General features: G+C 47.5%; 1 protein-coding gene across 1 annotated transcript in view; it reads right to left on the bottom strand.

Annotated features, from left to right (window-relative positions):
* LOC119969615 (phosphatidate phosphatase LPIN2-like) overlaps nt 1–20,054 on the bottom strand; it is a 130,846-nt gene extending 110,792 nt beyond the window's left edge. The window contains exon 1 of the mRNA XM_038803484.1: nt 19,821–20,054. The gene's annotated coding sequence lies outside the window, so the exon portion shown is untranslated. The remainder of the gene's footprint in view (nt 1–19,820) is intronic.
* Nucleotides 20,055–21,049: the final 995 nt, after the last annotated feature.

The following is a 21,049-nucleotide window of genomic DNA, read 5'->3' as shown; positions in this document are numbered from 1 at the left end:
ATGGCAGATGGTGGACTTTAAAGTCAATAAAATATCAGGAATTCAAAGTCTAGTGATGATCATGAAACTATCTGTCCTTTAGGGATCATAAATGATCAGCCATTCATTGAGAATTTGGAGGCAGTTTCGCCAACACTTTGGGTTGGGGGCAGGGTAAAGGGAAATGGCGATTCGGGGAACCACAGATTTGCGCCTGGGAGGTGGGATGGAAATTTTCGGAAATGGGAGAAGGGGATTAAGACACTACAAGATTTGTTTCTTAGGGATCGGTTTGCAAGGCTGAAGGGGCTGGAAGCGAAGTATGGGCTGGAGCAGGGGGAAATGTTTAGATACATGCGGGTTCGAGATTTTGCCAGAAAGGAGATACAGAGCTTCGTGGTGGAGCCAGCCTCCACAGTGCTGGAGGAGGTGCTGACGATAGGGGGGACTGGAGCAGGGGGTAGTGCCAGCAGTTTACGGAGCTATTTTGGAAGAGGATAAGGCACCACTGGAAGGGATCAAAGCAAAGTGGGAGGAAGAGTTGGGAGATGTTATAGAGGAGCGGGTCTGGTGTGAGGTGCTCCAGAGAGTGAATGCCTCCACCTCGTGCGCGAGGTTGGGGCGGATACAGTTGAAGGTGGTATACAGAGCACACCTCATGAGAGCGAGAATGAGCCGATTCTTTGAAGGAGTAGAAGATGTGTGTGAACGTTGGGGGGGGGGGGGGGAGAGGGGGGGGGGGGGGAGGAAAGAGAGCCGCCGCTAATCACGTTCACATGTTTTGGTCCTGTCCAAAGCTAGAGAATTACTGGAAAGAGGTTTTTAGGGTAATGTCTAAAGTGGTGTACGTGAAACTGGACCCGGGCCCCCGTGAGGCTATATAAGGGGTGTCGGATCAGCCAAGGTTGGAAACGGGTGCGGAGGCTGATGTTGTCGCCTTCGCCTCGTTGATCGCCCGAAGGCGGATCTTGATGAGATGGAGAGCACCCTCTCCATCCTGTGCCCTGGCGTGGCGAGGGGACTTGTTGGAATTCTTGACTCTTGAGAAGGTTAAGTTTGAACTGAGAGGAAGGATCTGAGAGGAAGGGTTCTACAATTCATGGGCATTATTCATCATGCACTTTCAAGAACTGGATAACATCGAACATTATTTGGGGGGGGTGTTGACGGTGACTATGGGTGATTCCGGATTCCTTTTTGTCATTTGTTTATGTAAACATGCGGGCTAATGTTTGGGGTTTGGTGGGAGGATTGGATCGTTGTTATTGATATGGGGATTGACATATTTGTTACTGATTATTGTTTGTGGTTGGTGGGTGTAAATTTGGGAGAAAATGTGAAAAAGGAGAATAAAAAATATTTTTTTTTAAATAAATGACCAGCCATGATCATACTGAATGGCGGAGGAGGCTCAAAGGGCCGAATGGCCTCCACGTGTTTCTATTTTCTATGTTTCTATGAAATCGGAGGTCCTTACCTGGTCTGGTTTACATGTGACTCCAGGCTCACAGCAAAGTGGTTGACTCTTATTCAACCGCTACAAAAACATAAATGTAATGAAACCAGACAGACCACCCAGCATCGACCCAAGCACCAGAAACGACCAAAGGCAAACCAAACCCCGTTGACACTGCAAAGTCCTCCTTACTAACATCTGGGGCTAGTGCCAAAGTTGGGAGAGCTGTCTCACAGACTAATCAAGAAGTTGCATGGCTTTAGGTTAAACATGGGCACGGCAACCTCCTTCTGATTACCATATACTGTCCACCATCAGCTGCTGATTCAGTACTCCTTCGTGTTGACACCACTTGAAGGAAGCAGAGGGTGGTAAGGGCGCAGAATATACTCTGTGTGGGGGACTTCAATGTCAATCATCAAGATTGGCTTGGTAGTACCACCCCAGACCAAGCTGACCCAAGTCCTAAAGGCCATAGCTCTAGATTGGGACTGCAGCAGGTGATGAGGGAACAAACAAGAGGGAAAAACATACTTAAGCTCATCCTCACCAACCTGCCTGCTGCAGATGCATCTGTTCATGACAGTATCGGTAGAAGTGAACAACGCACAGCACTAGTGGAGACAAAGTCCTGTCTTCACATTGAGGATACCCTCCATCGTTTTGTTTGGCACTACCACCATGTTAAATGGGATAGATTCGAAATGATCTAGCAACTCAAGACTGGGCATCCATGAGGCGCTATGGCCTCAGCAGCAGCAGAATTGTATTCAGCCACAATCTGCCCCCTCATGGCCTGGCATATCCCCCCAGTCTACCATTACCACCAAACCAAGGGATCAACCAGGAACAACACCAGGCATACTGAAAAATGAGGTGTCAACCTGGTGAAGCTACGACACAGGACTATGAGTGTCAAACAGCATAAGCAGCAAGTAATGGGCAGAGCTAAGCAATTCCACAACGGACACATTAGATCTAAGTTCTGCAGTCCTGCCACATCCATCCATAAATGGTGGTGGACAACTCACTGAAGGAGGAGGCTCCACAAATATCCCCATCCTCAATGATGAAGGAGCCCAACACATCCATGCAAAAGACAAAGCTGGAGCATTTGCAACAATCTTCAGCCAGTGGGCTTCCAGCGGCAACAGTAGGTGGAGGTCACATGTTGGGTGGCTCATGCTGGAGCTCATGGTTTTTGGCCCTTTATACCAGATTTCTGGGGTCAATTTTGGATGATGTGTTCGAAGTTGTGAAGAATTCGTAGGATGTCGGTTCCAGAAGAAGAATCAGGGGAAGAAAGGGGCGAGTGAAAGCCCATTGGCGAGCTCGGTTGTGGGTCCAGCAGGAGGAAATAGGTGGGTGCAAGCTTGCCGAGTGGGGCAGCGCTCATAACGCTGAATAAGCTGGCCAAAGTGATGGTAGGGGAGTTTGAGCGGCAGTTCTCTAAGTATTTTGATATGCATCGGAAAGAGATGATGACATTGCTCAAGGAGTGAGTGGGTGAGACTCTTGCCCACTTTGGCTAAGACACCAATACGGGAACAAGGAGAGGTACTGAAGGGGGTGGAGGAGGCATTGTCCCAGCACAATGAGGAGGTTATCTCGATGGTAGAGGAGCTGTGGAGGGTGGTGGAGAACAATAAAGAGCTGAGTGCCAAAATGGAGGACCTGGAGAACAAGTCACGAAGGCAGACTCTAAGGATCATGGGACTGCCTGAGGGGGTGGAGGGCCGGAGGTCGATAAAGTACTTTGCGGAGATGTTGATGGTGGAGGACTCCTCCCTCCCTCCCTCCACGAGTTGGATAGCGCCCACCAATCGCTCCAGCTGAAGCCAAAAACGAATGAGCCACCAAGGGCTGTGATAGTCTGATTCGACAGTTATCAGGTGAAGAAGGTGTTGAGACAGGTGAAGCTGAATTGAAAGGAGAGGTGGGAAGGCGTTGGTTTTCGGATATACAAGGATCTCATGGCAGAGCTGGTGAGAAGGCGGGTTGAAGGGGGCATTATACAAGCATATCGTGAGGTTTGGGGTGGTCTACCCAGCGAAGCTGAGGGTGACGCACAACTCGAAGGACTTCTACTTTGAGATGGCAGAGGCGTTAGTGAATTCTGAAAGACTGGGACTGGAATGAGTTTGGACTTTGATGGTGTTGATTCTTCCCGTTTTCTTTTTTTTTATGCATCTCCTCTTTTTTTTAAAAAACATTTTCATGGTTTTTGTTCTTACTTATGCTTAAAGTTGTAGTTTGGAATGGATGATTTGGTATTGGTAATGATCGGCTGGGGTTTGAGGGGTTTATTGGAGTCTGAGGTATTATTGAAAGGGGAGTTTAGAAGGTTTTTGGGAGTGGGGGAGGATGTGGTGTTGGTTCGGTTTTCTGTGTGGAGGATGGGACTCTGGCAGGGGCCATCTTGCTCGCAAACATAAGTTGGCTCATGAATGGAAGTGAAATGGGAGAGAGAGCGAGAGACCAGTAGGGGGCTGACTAGGGGTAGGGCTGGGTTCCGCCTGCTGGACAGGGCCAGGAGTAGTGGTTATGGCTGTCAGGCGGGGCACGGGGGGGGGGGGGGGGGGAGCGGAGAGAAAACAGACGTGACACCGCCGTATTCTTTTTTTTCGCCAGTACACAATGTGTATTGGAGGATTAATTTTCTTTGCAGTGGGGAAGGCACGGTTAGCCGGGGTGAGAAAGGCAAAGCATTCTGCGATTGTTATTTCGGACCATGCTCCACATTGGGTGGACATGGCCAGAGAGAAGAGGGAGCTCAGAGGCCGGCACAAAGGTTCGATGTGGAACTGTTGGCAGACCCAAATTTTTGCCTCAAGGTGGGGAAAGTGAAGATTACACTGGGTTCAATAAGAATGGGGTGGTCTCACTGTCAGTGGTATGGGAAGTGTTGAAGGCAGTAGTGAGGGGGTGAGGTCATCTCGTTTAATGCGCAAGTGGACAGGGATGAACGGCAGTGGTTGATAAGAGATTTTAGAGGTAGATGGGAGGCACGTGGAGGATTCGACGCCACGTGTTCTGACAAGGAGAAAAGAGCTACAGATGACTTTTGATCTTCTGTCCATGGGAAAGGCGGTTCGGTAGGTGAAGTGGGCAAAGGGGAGTTGTGTAGGGGCAGGGGGAGAAGGCCAGCCACTTGTTGCCAGGCCAGTTCCACCAGCAGGTGGCGGTGAGAGAGATTGTTCAGGTCAGGGATGGGATAGGGAGAGTTGGTGGTGGCATCAGAGCAATTTTTGAAGAGTTCTACAGGATTCGTATAAGTCAGAGTACCCGGAGAGCATGTCAGATACAAGAGAGTTTTGGGGGCAATTGTAATGTCTCAAGTAGGAGGAGGAGAGGGCAGGATTGGAGGAGCCACTGGGAGTAGAAGAACAGAGCATAGAACATTACATTGCAGTAAAGGCCCTTCGGCCCTCGATGTTGCGCCGACCTGTGAAACCCCTCTAAAGCCCATCTACACTATTCCCTTATCGTCCATATGACTCTCCAATGACCATCTGAATGCGTTTAGTGTTGGCGAGTCCACTACTGTTGCAGGCAGGGCATTCCACGCCGTTACTACTCTCTGAGTAAAGAACCTACCTCTGACATCTGTCCTATATCTATCTCCCCTCAATTTAAAGCTATGTCCCCTCATGCTAGACATCACCATCCGAGGAAAAAGGCACTCACTGTCCACCCTATCTAATCCTCTGATCATCTTGTATGCCTCAATTAAGTCACATCTTAACCTTCTTCTCTCTAATGAAAACAGTCTCAAGTCCCTCAGCCTTTCCTCATAAGATCTTCCCTCCATACCAGGCAACATCCTGGTAAATCTCCTCTGCATTCTTTCCAATGCTTCCACATCCTTCCTATAATGTGGCGACCAGAACTGCATGCAATACTCCAAATGCGGCCGCACCAGAGTTTTGTACAACTGCAACATGACCTCATGGCTCCGAAACTCAATTCCTCTACCAATAAAAGCTAACACACCGTACACTTTCTTAACAACCCTCTCAACCTGGGTGGCAACTTTCAGGGATCTATGTACATGGACACCGAGATCTCTTTGCTCATCCACACTACCAAGAATCTTACCATTAGCCCAGTACTCTGTCTTCCTGTTATTCCTTCCAAAATGAATCACTTCACACTTTTCTGCATTAAACTCTATTTGCCACCTGTCAGCCCAGCTCTGCAGCTTATCTATGTCCCTCTGTAACTTGTAACATCCTTCTGCACTGTCCACAACTCCACAGACTTTAGTGTCATCTGCAAATTTACTCACCCATCCTTCTACGCCCTCCTCCAGGTCATTTATAAAAACGACAAACAGCAGTGGCCCCAAAACAGATCCTTGTGGTACACCACTAGTAACTGGACTCCAGTCTGAACATTTCCCATCAACCACCACCCTTTGTCTTCTTCCAGCTAGCCGATGTCTGATCCAAACTGCTAAATCACCCTGAATCCCATGCCTCCGTATTTTCTGCAATAGCCTACCGTGGGGAACCTTATCAAACACTTTACTGAAATCCATATACACCACATCAACTGCTTTACCCTCATCCACCTGTTTGGTCACCTTCTCAAAGAACTCAATAAGGTTTCTGAGGCACGACCTACTCTTCACAAAACCATGTTGACTATCTCTAATGAAATTATTCCTTTCCAGATGATTATACATCCGATCTCTTATAAACCATTCCAATACTTTGCCCACAACAGAAGTAAGGCTCACTGGTCTATAGTTACCGGGGTTGTCTCTACTCCCCTTCTTGAACAAGGGGACAACATTTGCTATCCTCCAGACTTCTGGCACTATTCCTGTGGACAAAGATGACTTAAAGATCAAAGCCAAAGGCTCAGCAATCTCCTCCCTAGCTTCCCAGAGAATCCTAGGATAAATCCAATCTGGCCCAGGGGACTTATCTATTTTAACACTTTCCAGAATCGCTAACACCTCCTCCTTATGAACCTCAAGCCCTTCTAGTCTAGTAGCCTGTATTTCACTATTCTCCTCGACAACATGGTGCAGGTGACAATAGGAAGGATGCAGACAGGCAAGGCACCGTGGCTGGATGGTTTCCCCAGTGGAATATTATAAAAAGTTTGAGGATAAGTTAGCACCGCTATTGGTGGTTTGATGACGTGATGGCCAGCAGGGGTAATGCCAGAGACGGGTCAGGCGCCCATTTCATTGCTGCTAAAAAAGGACTCCGGTGGAGTGAGAGTCGTGCAGGTTCATATCTCTGATGAATGTGGATGCCTTCCAAAGGTGATTGGGTTTGTAAACGGCAGACAATCATTGTCAAATATACAACGGCTGTTGAATGTGGTGCTTTCTCTTGGCTATTTATGGAAAGATTTTAGAGGAAGATAAGGTGTCTCTGGAGGGGGTTAAAAGTGGGAGGAGCTGGGAATGGCACTAGCAGAGGGATTGTGGTGTGAGGTGCTGTGGCAGGTGAATGCCTCAACCTCGTGTGCAAGGCTGGGGTTGAGAGCCTGACATCAGTGGTGGGGAAAATGCTGGAGTCAATTATTAGAGATGAAATAACTGAGCATTTGGAAAATGGGACAGGATCAGTCCAAGTCAGCATGGAATCACAAAAGAGAAATCATGCTTGACAAATCTCCTGGAATTTTTTGAGGATGAAATGAAAAATGAAATGAAAATGAAAATCACTTATTGTCACTAGTAGGCTTCAATGAAGTTACTGTGAAAAGCCCCTAGTCGCCACATTCCGGACAGCCTGTTCGGGGAGGCTGGTACGGGAATCGAACCGTGCTGCTGGCCTGCTTGGTCTGCTTTAAAAGCCAGCTATTTAGCCGAGTGAGCTAAACCAGCCCCTTGTGACCAGTAGAGTGGACAAGGTGAACCAGTGGATGTTGTGTATCTGGACTTTCAAAGGCTTTTGACAACGTCCCACTCTAGAGATTAGTGAGCAAATTTAAAGTTTGTGGTATTGGGGGTAATGTATTGACGTTGGTAGAGAACTGGTTGGCAGACAGGAAGCAGAGAGTGGGAATAAATGGGTCCTTTTCTGAGTGGCAGGCAGTGACTAGTGGGGTACCGCAGAGTTTAGTGCTGGGACCCCAGCTGTTCACAATCTACAACCGGAATCAGGGGCAAACTCTACACTGATTGGAGCCATACCTGGCACAAAGGAAGATGATTGTGGTGGTTGGAGGTCAATCATCTCAGCTCCAGGACATCACTGCAGATGTTCCACAGTGTTGTGTTCAACCAACTGCTTAATCAATGACCTTCCTTCCAACACAAGGTCAGACGTGGACATGTTCACCAATGATTGCACAATGTTCAGCACCATTCACAACTCCTCAGACGCTGAAGCATTCAGCGTACAAATGCAGCAAAACCTATACAATATCCAGTCTTGAGCTGACAAATGGCAAGTAACAGTCATGCCAACAAGTGATAAGCAATGACCATCTCCATTGAGAGTCAAACAATCTTTGACATTCAATGGTACGACCATCACTGAATCCCCCACCATCAACATCCTGGGGGTTACCATTGACCACAAACTGAAATGGGCTAGCCATATAACTTTAGTGACTGCAAGAACAGATCAGAGGCTAGAAACCCTGCGGCAAGTAACTTGCCTCTGGACTCCCCAAAGCCTGTCTACCACCTACATGGCACAAGTCAGGAGTGTGATGGAATGCTCCCCACTTCCCAAATGAGTTCAGCTCCAACAAGAAGCTCAAGACAATCCAGCCCACTTAATTGACACCCCTTCCACAAACATTCACTCCCTCCACCACCAATGCACAGTAGCAGCAGTGTGTAGCATCGACAACAGAGTTTTTCAAATTTTTTTCCAGGGACACACTTAGACCAACTGGCCAACCTTCACGACCCACGGCGGCTGACCTTCACGACCCACCATTTTTGCTTGCCTTTAATGCGACAGGTGAGCCCGCTTGGTCCTCACAGCCACAATTGCTTTGTCATTCAACGTTACACTTCGGCTTAGGATTTCAGCTGATATTCTCACTGCATCCTTTGAAAAGAAAAATCAAGCGGTTTGTCCTCGAACTCGCCATGCTTAGTCTTCAAATGCCTTTGAGGTTGAGGGTTTTAAACTTTCATTTGTCAGTACGTCCCATGTATGCTAGGGCTTTGTGCCCCGATTTGCATTGGCACAATTAACAAAGCCATACCTGAAGAAATCAACTTCATACTGCTTTGTTCCCGGTCTGTTTCTTCCTAATGGGTTGTTAACCAGAGTCCCTGGACCTCTGTATATAACTCACACCAGCACCGTTGGTCCTACTGTGGACTCTCCTGCGCAGCTCTCTCCAGCAGATTCAGTTGTGAGATCCTGGCTTGTTTGTGTCTCTGGCCCTCACTTCCTTATTACGAAACAATCCATCTTCAATTCTTCACAGTCCTTGCTGGTAGCTACAAAATGGAGGGATCTCTCCTCCATGATTTTGCACCCAAAGCACAGGCATACAGGTGCATGATGATGTCAGTGTATGTGCCAGGCGCATGACCTTCCCTGTGCCGCATCTAGTGGCAAGATTCCATCATTTGTATTTAAAGGCCGGCCGTGGCTGGCATTCTTGTTTTTTTTTTAATTCAGTACTGGGACAGTGCTCTGACATCAGGAGGAAGCAGTCTGGCCCACTGGGCTCCAGGCCACTCTCCATTTACAGTGGAATACGCAAGGGTTCCATGGTGAGTGGAGCTGGGGCTCTGAGAGCAGAGCAGGGCTGGAATGGACCCAGAACAGGACTAGCCCTATAAAAATAAATTTGCATGTCATTCTGCAGCTCTATAGAACCTTAGTTAGGCCACACTTGGAATATAGTGTTCAAATCTGGTCGCCACACTGCCAGAAGGATGTGGAAGCTTTGGAGAGGGTATAGAAGAGGATTACCAGGATGTTGCCTGATATGGAGGGCATTAGCTTATGAGGAGAGGTTGGATAAACTGTATTTGTTTTCACTGGGATGACAGAGTTTGAGGGGCGACCTGATGAAGTCTACAAAATTATGAGGGGCATAGACAGAGAGGATAGTCAGAAACTTAGGGAACATTGGTTTAAGGTGAGAGGGGCAAAGTTTAGAGAAGTGTGAGGGATGTTTTTTTTATACATTAAACTGATTTAAAAATGAGTTCTTTGAGGATGTAACAAACAGGATATATAAAAGGAAACCAGAAGGTCTCCTATTTAACACCAAGGTGAAGAGGAATTTTGTCGGAGGATCATTAGTCTTTGTAATTTTTTCCACAGAGTAGTGGAGGCTAGGTCATTGAAGGTTGAGTTGGACAATTTTTGAACTGACAAGCGTTATGGGGGACAGGCAGGAAAGCAGAGTTAAGTCCACAATCAGATTAGTCATCCTTTTATTGAATGGCAGACTAGGCTTGGTGGGTCAAATGGCCAATACTGCTCTTTTTTGTTATCTTATCTCTTGTGTTTATAACTGCATCCATCAAGGTGAGTCATGAGCATTCCATCATGCTGTTGTGCTCGTTTACCTGTTCGGATGATGAGAGGCATTTGAGGGATCAGCAGCTGAGGTATAACCATTGTATAGTTCACAGCCTTCGCTTGTGACCTTGGTGTTGGTATGTCTGGTCCCATTAAGCTTCTGGTCAATGGTGAAATCCACTCCCTCCACAAATCCTCCCACGGTTTTGATGCAGATCTCTGCAATGGTGCTGCAATTGTAGATTATTGGAAGATGCTTGGGCCTGCCTTTGTTCGAGCTGACTATCATGCAGCGCCTATGTGCTGTAAATGTTATCTGCCATGTCTCAGTCCACGTCTGGATGTTATTCAGGTCCTGCTGTAGGCCAACATTGACCTGCTTCATGGCTTGTGATGACAGATAACGTGGTAGCGCAAAATGTTGGTGTGATATTGAAAGCACTTATTTCTTGGATTAGCCCTGTTGCCTCACGGTGCTGAGGTCCCAGGTTCGATCCCGGCTCTGGGTCACTGTCTGTGTGGAGTTTGCACAGTCTCCCCGTGTTTGCGTGGGTTTCGCCCCCACAACCCAAAAGATGTGCAGAGTAGGTGAATTGGCCGCGCTAAATTGCCCCTCAATTGAAAAAAAAAAATGAATTGGGTACTCTAAATTTATTTTAAAAAAGAAAGCACTTATTTCTGTGATAATCTGAGCATTTTCAAAGTACCTGTAGCTGCATTTAAAGCTGTTCAGGGGCAGCACGTGGTGCAGTGGTTAGCACTGGTGCAGCTGCACTGACGACCCTGGTTCGAATCCCGGCCCTGGATTACTGTCCGTGTGGAGTTTGCACATTCTCCCCATGTCTGTGTGGGTTTCACCCCCACAACCCAAAGATGTGCAGGGTAGGTGGATTGCCCACGCTAAATTGCCCCTTAATTGCAAAGAATAATAATTAGGGACTCTAAATTTATAAAAGAAAAAGAAAATTAAACTGTTCAGAATTTCATTCTGGGTTATAGAAGAGAAAATTAGCTGCAGTTTCTAATTCTGTTTGTGATACAGTGATCGCCACTGCCTGAAGCCAAGATCAATCTTGTTTGTGGTCACTGGACTCGAAACGTTAGCTCCTTTCTCTCCCGACAGATGCTGCCAGCCCTGCTGAGATTTTCCAGCATTTTCTCTTTCGTTTCAGATTCCAGCATCCGCAATAAGTTGCTTTTAACACTCTCTCAAGCCTTCTTTGTGAATAATAGTTCATTGAATGGCACTGTACCTTACTAAGAACAATAAGTTGCATATATGGCACCTTTTTAATTCAGAAAAATGTCCCAAGTATAACGGTACAGCAAGTGAACAATTGCCACCAACTGTGCCGCTAGGAAGGAAGTTCCACGGTTTTGACCCAGTGACAGTGAACGAATGGCAATATATTTCTAAGCCAGGATGGTGTGTGGCTTGGAGAGGATTTTCTAGGTGGTGGTGTTCCCCTGTGTCTGCTGCTCTTGTCCTAAGTGGTAGAGGTTACACGTGTTTGGAAGGTGCAGTGAGTTGCTTCAGTGTACTTTGTAGATGGTACACACTGCTGCCATTGTGGGTTGGCGGTGGAGCAAGTGAATTTTTATGGATAGGGTGCCAATAAAGCAGGCTGCTTAGTCCTGGATGGTATCAAACCTCTTGAGTATTGTTGGAGCTGCACTCATCCAGGCAAGTGGAGAGTATTCTAGCACACCTGACTTGTGCCTTGTGGACAGACTTTGGGGAATCAGGAGGCGAGTTATTCACCGCAGGATTCCTAGCCTATGACCTGCTCTTGTATCCACGGTATTTATATGGTTAGTGCCGTTCAATTTCTGGTCTGTTTTTCTTTGCTAGTTTCTAAAATTCCCCATCTTCTGACCTAACACTACTCTTTGCAGCATTATACATCTTTTCTTCCATTTGATATCATGGACTTCTTTAGTTAGCCACAGAATGCGCATCCTTCTTGTAGTGTCTTTCTTTCTCAATTGAATGCACCTTTGTTGAAAGTAATGAAAGATATCCTTAATTGTCTACCACTGCCTCTTTACTATCTTACCTTTTAACCTATTTTTCAATTCCACTTTAGCCAACTGACATATAAGACACTAGTTTCAGGCATTTTGGGATTTCTCTTACCTAGAGGAATTTTTACTTTGAGGGGTGGAGAGAGAAATTAGTAGAGGTCAATCAAAATTTGGCCAAAAAAAGGTTTTGAGTAGTTATTTTTTTAAATAGAGATAAGGTGGGACATATAGACATTAGGCAGAGATTGTAGCCACGGCCACCAAAGGTCCGCCATTCATGAGGTAAAGAAGGGTGTGATTTTTTTTAAAAATCTGAATCGGGGACTGAAGGTGCCAGGGAATGTAATAGAATAATTGAAGGACATTGTAGAGATACATGTAGGACTGAAGGTGCCAGGGAATGTAATATAATAATTGCAGGACATTGTAGAGATACATGTAGCATGCTCATGAGGAAATTGATAAGAATGAGTAGCTTAAAATTAAATATGCTGTGGGATAGAAGACCATTCAGATTAATGAAGACCAAATGGGACTTAGTGCAGATTGACAGAGATTTCTGCATTTTGAGCAAATGCAAGTACATGGAGGATGGGAAAGCATTAAAATAATTGAGTCTCACTGTCCGTGTGGAGTTTGCACATTCTCCCAGTGTTTGCGTGGGTTTCGCCCTCACAACCCAAAAATGTGCAAGTTAGGTGGATTGGCCATGCTAAATTGCCCATTAATTGAAAAAAAAAATTGGGTACTCTAAAATTTTTTTTAAATTTAAAAATAATTGAGTCTTGAGGTGGAAATGGTTAATTAGGATAAGAGATTTAAAATTCAGCTCAGTATCAAATGAATACCAAGGATTCAGACCATGAGTAGCTGGGTAAGGGACTGAAATCAGTGCTTGGAGAAAAACACATTCAGAAGGTACAGCCAGCACAGAATTGTTAAAGCCAAGCCATATCTGACTAAACTGATTGAATGATTTGATGAACAGAAAGGACTGACAACGATTGCAATAGATATATACATATTTGATAAAGTACCACATAACATATTTATTTGTAAACTAGAACCACTTGGGATTAAAGGGATGGTGGAACTTGGGTACAAAATTGGCTAAGGACTAGGAGCTAGACAGTGGTGGTGAAGTGACGTATATGACCTAGACTTGGATATGGCCTCCTTCTATACTACAAATTTCCTATTCTAAGGGAGTGGAGTTTATGGCTGCCACTTTCAGCTTTATCCGGCCCCACAGCCATTTAGTGATAGCAGACAATGACAAACTATTCCCATAGTGAAACTAAAGGCAACCATTCAAAAAAAAATTGTGTCTGAAAGGGATATATAGTCGAGAGTTAAATAAAGTTTAGTTCACCCAACTGAGGGGCCAAAAATCTGCCCGTACATGTCAGTTTTTAATTCATTAAGCAACCTATGATTCAAATTATCACCCATCATTTCAAATATTGTGTTTATGCTTGAATGCGGCAGGCGGGGCCCAGGCGGCAGGCGGGGCCCAGGCGGCAGGCAGGGCCCAGGCGGCGCAAAGACAAGACTGTTTAATATCCTGTACGACGAAATGGGCAGTGAGCACACAGTGCTGCTCCTATATACAGAGGTGACAGTGGCTGACGCTCGACAAAGTGCCTGAGAGACATTTTGAACTTCATCATGAACTCAGTGTCATACGTGGATCAGAAATTACAATTTTCAGAGTTTTTGACAAATACCTCATGACTTCTGAGACTTGCGTATCTTGCAGGCATTTTTACAAAGCTGAACTAAGTGACTGCCGCCACAAGGAAAGGATATTACTGCTTTTACTGCAAAAGATATTTCTTCTTTCTTACAGAGACTGTGTTCTTACTTTGTGCATAGAAAAAAAGTTTGACTGCTTTTGGATACTGAATGATTTTCATTGAAGTTAATTCTATCCCCGATGAAAATAATTTCGAATGACGTTTTAAAGTACCTGCTCGACTTGGATTCCTTTGTTGGAGTGCTTCCCTCCGGGCAGCCCGATTGGGCAGTAGTTAGCACTGCTGCCTCATGGCGCTGAGGACACAGGTTTGATCCCGGCCCACTGTCCATGAAGAGTTTGCACATTCTCCCTTTGTCTGTGTGGATCTCAACCCCACAACCCAAAGATGTGCACGGTAGGTGGATTGGTCACGTTAAAATTGCTCCTTAATTTACAAAAAAAAAGGAATACTTCCCTCCATCAAATGACTACAATACATGGTTGCATAACCATTTCCACTGATAGCCAAGCTAGCTGATGAATCAGTGCAGGGTTATGAAAGCCTGATTGCATGATTTTGACTCGAAAACATTGCTTCAGCAAACTTCAGGATTAGCAATTTCCTCTCCGTCACACCCTATTTTGAAAGTGCATGATTTTGACTTGAAAACATTGCTTCAGCAAACTTCAGGATTAGCAATTTCCTCTCCGTCACACCCTATTTTGACAGATTTCATATTTGTTTCATGTCAATCAATTCCCCACCTTAATACCATTGTATTCAGCATTATCACCTGCAGTTCAAAGAGAAGGTTCAACCAAATGAAAATATGTATAGGCTATAAATACAACATTGCCATATTCACCCACATCTTGATATCAAAAACATCAAACAGAACCACAAGCAATCACCAGAACCTTAGAATAAGACTGGCCATCATGTCACCAAGGCCCCACAAAAGTCATTTCTGCCGTAAAAATTCCCACCAGTGTTCATGACCATTAGCGATGTTATGAAATGAAAAAAATGAAATGAAAATCACTTGTCACAAATGGGCTTCAAATGAAGTTACTGTGAAGAGCCCCTAGTGGCCACATTCCGACGCCTGTTCTGGGAGGCTGGTACGGGAATTGAACCGTGCTGCTGGCCTGCCTTTAAAAGCCAGCTATTTAGCTCTGTGCTAAACCAGCCCCTTATTAGCACACAGACAACTAGCGTCAGAAACACATCGAAAATACCAGGTGAACAGCATCACTATGACCAAACACTACTCCCCCCCCCCCCCCCCCCCAACAATGCTTTTCCACATGCGTTCCTTTCTTGCAAGGATAATCCAGGGAACTACAGGCCGGTGAGCCTTACGTTAGTGGCAGGGAAATTACTGGAAAGAATTCTTCGAGACAGGATCTACTCCCATTTGGAAACAAGTGGATATATTAGCGAGAGGCAGCAGGGTTTTGTGAAGGGGAGATTGTGTCTCACTGACTTGATAAGGAGTTTTTCGAGGAGGTCACAAAGATGATTGATGCAGGTAGAGCAGTGGATATTGTCTATATGGACTTCAGTAAGGCCTTTGACAAGGTCCCTCATGGCAGACTGGTACAAAAGGTGAACTCACACAGGATCAGAGGTGAGCAGAACTGGCTAGGTCATAGAAGGAAGAGAATAGCAATGAAATGGTGCTTTTCTGATTGGAGGGCTGTGACTAGTGGTGCTCCGCAGGGATCAGTGCTGGGACCTTTGCTGTTCGTAGTATATATAAATGATTTGGAGGAATTATGGATAGCGATGAGGACTGTCAGAGGATACAGCAGGATTTAGATTGTTTGGAGACTTGAGCGGAGAGATGGCAGATGGGAGTTTAATGTGACAAATGTGAGGTAATGCATTTTGCAAGGTCTAATACAGGTAGGGAATATACAGTGAATGGTAGAACCCTCAAGAGTATTGACAGTCAGAGAGATTTAGGTGTACAGTTCCACAGGTCACTGAAAGGGGCAACACAGGTGGAGAAGGTAGTCAAGAAGGCATACAGCATGCTTGCCTTCATTGGCCGGGGCATTGAGTATAAAAATTGGCCAGTCATGTTACAGCTGTATAAAACCTAAGTTAGGCCACACTTGGAGTATAGTCTTCAATTCTGGTCGCCACATTACCAGAAGGATGTGGAGGCTTCAGAGAGGGTGCAGAAGAGATTTTCCAGGGTGTTGCCTGGCATGGAGGGCATTAGCTATGATGAGAAGGGCAGCATGTGGAGCAGTGGATAGCACTGGGACTGCAGCGCTGAGGACCCGGCTTCGAATCATGGCCCTGGGTCACTGTCCGTGTGGAATTTGCGCATTCTCCCCATGCCTGCATGGATTTCACCCCCACAACCCAAAGATGTGCAGGTTAGGTGGATTGGCCGTGCTAAATTGTCCCTTAATTGGAAAAAATAATTGGGTACTCTAAATTCATAAGAAAAAATGAAAAAACAAAAGCTATGACGAGAGGTTGAATAAACACTGTTTGTTCTCACTGGAACGAAGGAGGTTGAGGGGTGACCTGATAGAGGTCTACAAAATTATGAGGGGCAAAGACAGAGTGGATGGTCAGAGACTTTTTCCCAGGGTAGAGTGGTCAATTACTCGGAGGCATAGGTTTAAGGTGCGAAGGGCGAGGTTTAAAGATGTACGAGGCAAGTTTTTTTACACAGATGGTAGTGGGTGCCTGGAACTCGCTGCCGGAGAAGGTGGTGGAAGCAAGGACGATAGTGACGTTTAAGGGACATCTTGACAAATACATGAATAGGATGGGAATAGAGGGATACGGACCCCGGAAGTGTAGAAGATTTTAATTTAGACGGGCAGCATGGTCGCACAGGCTTGGAGGGCCAAAGGGCCTGTTCCTGTGCTGTACTTTTCTTTATTCTTTGTTCCCTTTCCCATCTTCCTCTTTTCCATATTTTCCTCCCTGTCCCCACTTCCCCTTCCTTCCTCGCTCTTTCCCTTCGCCACTCTCCTTCTCCTTCCCATCCCTTTTTACCCTCTCCTACCCCATCCCCACCTCTTTCCAAATGCTCCATTCCCCACATTTGCAACCCCCATCTCTGGGTGGCACGGTAGAACAGTGGCTAGCACTGTTGCTACACGGCATCAGGGACCCAGGCTCCATTCCCAGCTTGGGTTGCTGTCTGTGCGGAGTCTGCACCTTCTCCCAGTGTCTGCGTGGGTTTTCTCCAGGTGCTCCGGTTTCCTCCTACAAGTCCCAAAAGACGTGCTTGTTGGCTGAATTCTCCCTCAGTGTACCAGTACAGGAGTGTGGCAGGTAGTCAATTTTCACAGTAACTTCGTTGCAGTGTTAATGTAAGCCCACTTGTGACAGTAATGAAGATTACTTCCCAATGCTCCATTCCGATCTTCAACCCCCACGTCAGTTCAAAATCGCACCCCACCTCCCCCTCCCCATTTCTCCGTCTTCCCCCACTCCCCATTTCTCCGTCTTCCCCCACTCCCCATTTCTCCGTCTTCCCCCACTCCCCATTTCTCCCGTCTTCCCCCACTCCCCATTTCTCCGTCTTCCCCCACTCCCCATTTCTCCGTCTTCCCCCACTCCCCATTTCTCCGTCTTCCCCCACTCCCCATTTCTCCGTCTTCCCCCACTCCCCATTTCTCCGTCTTCCCCCACTCCCCATTTCTCCGTCTTCCCCCACTCCCCATTTCTCCGTCTTCCCCCACTCCCCATTTCTCCGTCTTCCCCCACTCCCCATTTCTCCGTCTTCCCCACTCCCCATTTCTCCGTCTTCCCCCACTCCCCATTTCTCCGTCTTCCCCCACTCCCCATTCTCCGTCTTCCCCACTCCCCATTTCTCCGTCTTCCCCCACTCCCCATTTCTCCGTCTTCCCCCACTCCCCATTTCTCCGTCTTCCCCCACTCCCCATTTCTCCGTCTTCCCCCACTCCCCATTTCTCCGTCTTCCCCCACTCCCCATTTCTCCGTCTTCCCCCACTCCCCATTTCTCCGTCTTCCCCCACTCCCCATTTCTCCGTCTTCCCCCACTCCCCATTTCTCCGTCTTCCCCCACTCCCCATTTCTCCGTCTTCCCCCACTCCCCATTTCTCCGTCTCCCCCCACTCCCCATTTCTCCGTCTCCCCCCACTCCCCATTTCTCCGTCTCCCCCCACTCCCCATTTCTCCGTCTCCCCCCACTCCCCATTTCTCCGTCTCCCCCCACTCCCCATTTCTCCGTCTCCCCCCCACTCCCCATTTCTCCGTCTCCACCCACTCCCCATTTCTCCGTCTCCCCCCACTCCCCATTTCTCCGTCTCCCCCCACTCCCCATTTCTCCGTCTCCCCCCACTCCCCATTTCTCCGTCTCCCCCCACTCCCCATTTCTCCGTCTCCCCCCACTCCCCATTTCTCCGTCTTCCCCCACTCCCCATTTCTCCGTCTTCCCCCACTCCCCATTTCTCCATCTTCCCCCACTCCCCATTTCTCCATCTTCCCCCACTCCCCATTTCTCCATCTTCCCCCACTCCCCATTTCTCCATCTTCCCCCACTCCCCATTTCTCCATCTTCCCCCACTCCCCATTTCTCCATCTTCCCCCACTCCCCATTTCTCCATCTTCCCCCACTCCCCATTTCTCCATCTTCCCCACCCTGTCCCGTCAATTCTGTGTTCCCTCACCCCACCCCCCTTTTCTCAGTCTTTCCTAGCCACTCCTTTCGCGGTCTTCCCTAACCCCCCTTTCTCAGTCTTCCCTAACCCTCCCTCCTTTCTCAGTCTTCCCTAACCCCCCTCTTCCTTTCTCAGTCTTCCATAACCCCCTCCTCCTTTCACAGTCTTCCCTAACCCCCCTCATATCTGTCTTCCCTAACCCCCCTCCTCCTATGAGTCTTCCCTAACCCCCCTCCTCCTATCTCAGTCTTGCCTAACCCCCCCCTCCTTTCTCAATCTTCCCTAACCCCCTCCTCCTTTCTCAATCTTCCCTAACCCCCTCCTCCTTTCTCAATCTTCCCTAACCCCCTCCTCCTTTCTCAGTCTTCCCTAACCCCCCTCCTCCTTTCTCAATCTTCCCTAACCCCCTCCTCCTTTCTCAATCTTCCCTAACCCCCTCCTCCTTTCTCAGTCTTCCCTAACCCCCCTCCTCCTTTCTCAGTCTTCCCTAACACCCCTCCTCCTATCCCAAGTCTTCCCTAACCATCCTCCTTTCTCAGTCTTCCCTAACCCCCCTCCTCCTTTCTCAGTCTTTCCTAACCCCCTCCTCCTTTCTGTTTTTCCTAACCCCCTCCTCCTTTCTCAGTCTTCCCTAAACCCCCTCCTCCTTTCTCAGTCTTCCCTAACCCCCCTCCTCCTTTCTCAGTCTTTCCTAAACCCCATCCTCCTTTCTCAGTCTTCCCTAAACCCCCTCCTCCTTTCTCAGTCTTCCCTAAACCCCCTCCTCCTTTCTCAATCTTCCCTAACCCCCTCCTCCTTTCTCAGTCTTCCCTAACCCCCCTCCTCCTTTCTCAGTCTTCCCTAACCCCCCTCCTATCTCAAGTCTTCCCTAACCATCCTCCTTTCTCAGTCTTCCCTAACCCCCCTCCTCCTTTCTCAGTCTTTCCTAACCCCCCTCCTCCTTTCTGTTTTTCCTAACCCCCTCCTCCTTTCTCAGTCTTCCCTAAACCCCCTCCTCCTTTCTCAGTCTTCCCTAACCCCCCTCCTCCTTTCTCAGTCTTCCCTAACCCCCCTCCTCCTTTCTCAGTCTTTCCTAAACCCCATCCTCCTTTCTCAGTCTTCCCTAAACCCCCTCCTCCTTTCTCAGTCTTCCCTAAACCCCCTCCTCCATTCTCAGTCTTCCCTAAACCCCCTCCTCCATTCTCAGTCTTCCCTAAACCCCCTCCTCCTTTCTCAGTCTTCCCTAACCCCCTGCTCCTTTCTCAGTCTTCCCTAACCGTCCTCCTTTCTCAGTCTTCCCTAAACCCCCTCCTCCTTTCTCAGTCTTCCCTAACCCCCTCCTCCTTTCTCAGTCTTTCCTAACCCGTCTCCTTTCTCAGTCTTCCCTCACCCCCCTCCCCGTTCTTAGTCTTTCTTAACCACCTCCCCGCTCTCCCTTTCTCAGTCTTCCCCGGCTCCCATGTTGTACTTTGTTTATTGACATTTCAGGGACAAGGCACAAAGTTGCCGCACTTACCGGCCAGCAAGCGTATCCTCGGCAAAAGTTGCCTCAGCCGCAACACAAGCGGTCAGAGAAGGCTTCTCCTCGGGGTGGGCGACACTGGCAGAGGGAACTGCGGCCTTTAACTCGAACAACTTGAGCTCACACAGTCCGGTACCGGGACGGGTGGCGTGGAGGGGGGTCCAAGCTCAAAACAACCTCTTGAGGAGCGACAGGCTGGCACTCAGCGCGCATGCGTGAGGCGCCAGCGCGGTGATGTCATCACGTCAGTGCGGCATCGGCCCCGCCCCTCTCTGATGTGTCAATCAGTGTAGAAAGTGGCCAACGCCTCACCACAGAGAGTTATGGTCAGCAAGGGGAAATAAATGAAAGTCTTACATTCATGTAACACCTTTAAACGACCGCCAGACGTCCCCAAAACGCTTTGCAACCAATGGATTACTTTAGAATTGTAGTTTCTGTTGTACTGCCAGGTGACATGTAGCCTAACTCCAAACCCTTAGTTCCCACCAAGTCTTCCATCTTCCCACAAACTTTGTTCAAACTCATTTTATCCATGAGACATAGCTTTGCCTGCTCCCTTGACCCTATTCATACTAGATTGTTAAGCACCCAACTTTGCTTCTTGGTTGCCTACGGCACTGGGGACCTGGGTTCGATCCCTGCCCCAGGACACTGTGGAGTTCGCACATTCTCTCCGTGTCTGCGTAGGTCTCACGCCCACAACCCAAAGATGTGCAGGGTAGGTGGATTGGCCGCACTAAATTGCCCTTTAATTGGAAATAAATAATTGGGTACTCTAAATTTTTATAAAACTTTGCTTCTTTGTTCCCATGTTAGTTAATACTGTAAACACTTCTCATATCTGACAACTACTATCATCAACTTGGGGACGCAGATTAAAAATGAGACGCATGCCTTTTAAGGCAAAGGTGATGAGAATTTTTTTCTTTCAAAGGGTTGTGAGTTTGTGGAATTCTCTTCCCCAGAAAGCAGTGGAGGTTGGGCCGTTTAATTTGTTCAAGGCTGAATTAGATAGATTTTTGATAGACAACAGAGTCAAGGGATATGGGAGGCAGACAGGCAGATAGAATGGCAGGGCAAGCTCGGACAGTCTACCCCAGGGGTGGGCAAACTTTTCCGTGCAAGGGCCACATTCAGAAATTCACAATTCACAAAGGGCCGCATAGTATATTAAGTAAAATAATTACTTCACCCGGTTATGATTCTGGGCGCCTCATATA

Source organism: Scyliorhinus canicula, chromosome 7, assembly GCF_902713615.1.
Source record: "Scyliorhinus canicula chromosome 7, sScyCan1.1, whole genome shotgun sequence".
In the NCBI taxonomy this organism is placed as follows: domain Eukaryota; kingdom Metazoa; phylum Chordata; class Chondrichthyes; order Carcharhiniformes; family Scyliorhinidae; genus Scyliorhinus; species Scyliorhinus canicula.
This window is presented reverse-complemented; position numbering and strand designations above follow the sequence as displayed.